The sequence below is a fragment of the Pipra filicauda genome, unplaced genomic scaffold (assembly GCF_003945595.2).
Source record: "Pipra filicauda isolate LSUMZ 115617 unplaced genomic scaffold, ASM394559v2 scaffold243_size1161148_pilon, whole genome shotgun sequence".
Taxonomy (NCBI): Eukaryota; Metazoa; Chordata; class Aves; order Passeriformes; family Pipridae; genus Pipra; species Pipra filicauda.
Genome location: NW_024104358.1, coordinates 572118 through 576418, shown reverse-complemented (window position 1 = coordinate 576418; position 4301 = coordinate 572118). Strand labels below are relative to the sequence as shown.

Here is a 4301-nt window from a genome sequence, read left to right as displayed (position 1 = left end):
CTGTGCTCATGCAATTATACCGAATGGGGGGAAAGAGGCCAGCAGAACTGAAGTTGGTGGATTCTGGGGCTGGGGCTCTTTCTGCACAGCTGTGCTCCCTGCTCAGCCATTCAAACCACTCTAGAGCGAGACAGAGCAGATGCAGCCATTCTGGAGTCAGAGCAGTTTCAGTCTAGGGCTGCTTTTAGGCTCATAATGACAACCCTGGTCTGCAAAGTATTTAAATATGAGCTTTCCTCCCATCAGCTTCATTGCAGTAGTTAAGCTTAAGCACATGCTTAAATGTTTTTCTGAAGTGGATCCTCGGTTTGATAGCATTTTATACATGACGTCAAATTGTAAGCATCAGGCCCACTATTCAACAGTGCAAGAGAGAGATCTAGAAATGTCATTTATAATTCAAGTCCTTCAAGGGAAGGATAATTGTCCAATTTTGCACTGCTGCACAAGAGAAAACGTGTTTGTGTGCACTGTGCTTTTTGGGTTTATGTCATCTTGTTTTATAAATTGTTCCAGATTTTGGGACATTGAAATCTACCTGATGCTCTAAAATGCTTTACATAAAGCAAAGTCTTGCACCTTGCTGTAGCTGTGGGATTTTGTGAAAGTGCTGTGCTTGCTCCAGACTCCATCTGTGGTCCGGCTCACCCTGAGTGCCCAACAACTACATGCTAACTTCATACCCTGGCAGAGGGACTGATGATGGATGATCTCTGGTCACAGTGACCCCTGCTCTCTGATCACTTGACTTGCCTTGCCAATGAGGCTGCATTTTTGTTTACTCAGTTAATGAGGATCAGCATTACAAACTGCACGGCAGGGATTCAGCATACATATACCAGTTAATAGAGATAATTGAGTGGAAGGAAAACTAGTTTCTGATGTCACAAAATGTCTCTTGTGATAAAGCATTTGGAATATAATGGTTAACATTTCATTTAGCACTTACGGAGATTTGTGTACCAGTTAATACGTATTGTTTGTGAAACTATAATGACATAATAATTGCTTGCAGATACATTCCTGTCATATTGGGTGAAGACTTTCTTTCCATTTTTCTTGTCTTTCCAGTCTTACTAATTCTCCAAACATGCCATCAGACATCTGGTGCCAGGATTTGAGTATCTGTTTTTCTGTCTCCACATCTAGATTCCTGAAAAGATAGACGAATCTTTCTAGTTTTATTTTTGTGGTTTGTTTTCTTTTTCCCAGAAACCTAAACACTAAGATCAGTGGGAGTTGAAGACTGAGTAATATTTCAAATTGGGCAACTTAACTATGCTATAGCACATATGTTTGCAGCAGCTAAATAGATAAGTGCCAGGAAAGGACACTCAGAGCATGCAGCATAATTTTTAGGCTTGGTAGGACCGCTAAAACTTCCTGTTGTGCATTGTACAGACTTTCTTGGCACCTACTGACGCTCATCTTTGGCACCATTAAAAATCTTGGCTCTGGTTTGGGAAAACAGCTAGCAAACTAACACTGTTTACCTGATTGTAGACCATCCATATTCTGATTTGACAAGTTTTCATCAATATGGATTTTATTTTGAAAAAAATAAGACTCAACTGAGACAGCATTTTACCTTATTATTTTTTTCCCCAGTAAGTCCTCATATCAGTTTCAACTAAAAAGATGTGTTTAACTCACAGATATATTTGCTTTTCCAGCACGAAAAACCTCGAGAATAAAAGGAAAACAGGAATACATTGGGGGGCATAAACAGTAGTTTCCTCTATATATAGAAATAAATAACATCTAAAAATCTTTTTGCCTCCTACTTGAGTAGACTAAAATCCTAAAAGCTTCTTGTATGTGCTGGCTGACTAAAAATAAAGAGCATTTATCATATTATCATTCATACAAAAAGTGCCTGCACAGCCTGTGTAGTCCCGAAGCTGCTGGAGGCAGGAAGGATATTTTGTGTCAGTACCAGTTTATGTGGCTGAGATCTTCCCTTGCTTTTCCTCAGAAACAGGACATTGGACAACATAGGATTTCAGGCTGATTTCTTATGACCAATGTTAGCTTCTCAACCTGGAAAATGCAAGATGTTAGTCAAAATACTGGCAATTATTTTAGTGCTGCTGGTGTTTTTTTAAGTATTAATCAAAGTAAGTAAGAAAAAAGATACCAGAAAATAAAGCAGTTAAAGTTGAGGCTTTGCATGCTGCATGGGTTGTACTTTGCTTCATTCTGTGCAGTGTCAGGCTAGTGCTTTCCATGGGCTTGTCTTAGGAGCCAAGCACGTGTTGCTGAAAACACCTCCGTGAGTCTTGAGGCTGCTGGAATACACTGATTTGGTTAAGGAGGGACTACAGGGGCCTGTGGATGGAAAGAAGATAATTTGTTGTACCATGTAGAATAGTAATAAGGAAGTAGTTTTCTGCTGAGGGAGGGTCTGGGGTATGGGCTTAGGCACTCTTTTGGAGTCACCCTTTGTATAGCCTGCGTGAGCTGGACTTTCTGATGCTACATCTGATTTCTTGAGGTACAGCTGGAAGAGGTAGGGAGCTCTTGAGCTGGTACTGGCTGGGCTTTGCCTCAGACGCAATGGTCCAGGGAAGAGGGAGGTGATCAGGGTGCAAAGGTGAAAAGTGAAAAGGAAAAACTTGGGTAAAAAACAAGAAGTAGGGAGGAAGTTACTGGTTATGTGATTCAACCCATGCTGTGGCTCATTATTATTACTTGCAACAGCAAATGTTGATGAAGTGCTGCAGAGTGCCAGTAATTAGTAGGCATGGCTCTCCAACTGCTGCAGCATGTGGTCAATGAGTTCCTGCCTCCAAGAGATGTTCTGCACTGTAAGAAAAGAGATTTATGTTAGTGATAAACATAAAGAGAGACTGAAATACGGTCTATATGCCACATTAGGAATGAGATTTCTCCTACACCTACTCATCCGGAGAAATGATGTCAGGCTGGAAAGTTGGTGGAAGGTGAGGCTCAGAATCTAGGGTGCAAGGCAGAATATAAATCTTTCTGTTTTCTTCTCCTCAAACTCCCACCAATCTGTTCAGCAGTATTTGGGAAAAGAAATCAAACCCACGTAACATGGAATGCTGTCGGGTGGCTTAGTGACAATTATGCACGTCCAACAGCACAGTCATTATGGCTGATGGCTTCCAGTTTCCATGTCTGTGTTGTATAGAATTCTCTTAACTATATTTTTAGTCAAACTCTTTCTGCCAGTTGTAGGCTACACATATTTTACAAGCCTAGTAAATAGGGCATGAGCAAAGAAAGTGATAAAGTTCATGAAACAGGATAGAGCGCTGTGCTCACTAATGGTATAGCCTTTAACAGGAGTTGACATGGTGCCAAGTTAAGTGGAAAGAGTGATAGGGCTACAATCACATCACTGGGAGGCTTGCAATGTGTGCCACTTGGTGTGGTGTGTAGGGGAAGTGGCCTAAATTCTGCATTATTCTTGGGTAGTTCCTAATCCTCCTTCAATGCTGAATATAGTTTTGCACTGCAGACCTATCCTTTGGCTCACCGTTATTTCAATATAGTGTACAGCTCAGCTTCAAATATTCAGCCTCTGAACTGCTGAACAAAGCCCATTAGAACTTCATGAGGATGAAGAACACTTTGGGTTGCAAAGCCCAAGTTCTTCTAGTCAAACTATGTCAAACGCCTTCCTGGTAATCTTTTATTAAGCTAGATCTTAATGTGAGTTTGTTATTTACTCCCACTTGTGCTAAAATGCAGATTCAGGAATTAACTCCTCTGCTCACTAGGTAGCTTATTTCAACTTCTAATTTTAGAAGATTATCTTATGACTGTGAGCTCTTAGGTTGTCAATCTCTACATTTAACCAGTTCTTCTGCCTTGCTTATATTTGTCACTGATATTTTTATAGAAAATGACCATATTCTCTCTCAACTTCCACTTTGATAAGCTAAACAAGTCAACCTTTTCCAATGTCCCCTCAAAAAATAAATGCTAAAATCCCTGAACATCCTACAAGACTTGCTTTACCCCATTCCAGGTTGAATTCCTTGTTACCACATGGCAGTAGAACTGGGTATGGGACTACAGGTACCATCTTACCAAAGTCTTACTCAGTTTATGGCACTAATTGTGCCTTGTGCATGTGGGAACTATCTCGCCTGTACACTCTTTGGCAAGGATGTGGGGACTACAGGAATGTAATTGTCCTTCAGCTTTCGAATCTACGAACAGTTACACATTTGCCTCTTGTTCAGCTCTTAGGAGGGGCACTTCTTTTTTTCTCCTATAGAAAGAACCAGATTCTAAATTAAGAACAGACTGACAAATATTTTAATAAATTA

The 4301-nt window shown here is 40.5% G+C and overlaps 1 long non-coding RNA gene across 2 annotated transcripts; it reads right to left on the bottom strand.

Annotated features, from left to right (window-relative positions):
* Positions 1 to 463: 463 nt before the first annotated feature.
* Positions 464 to 4090, bottom strand: LOC113993232. 2 transcript variants are annotated; one of them, XR_003542552.2, is made up of 3 exons: positions 2138 to 4090; positions 1937 to 2040; positions 464 to 1153 (listed from the first exon to the last, which is right to left on the bottom strand). It is a non-coding gene; the product is annotated as an uncharacterized LOC113993232 (long non-coding RNA). The 2 variants fall into 2 exon arrangements; XR_005563730.1 differs by lacking the exon at positions 464 to 1153 and having other exon boundaries at positions 1526 to 2040.
* Positions 4091 to 4301: the final 211 nt, after the last annotated feature.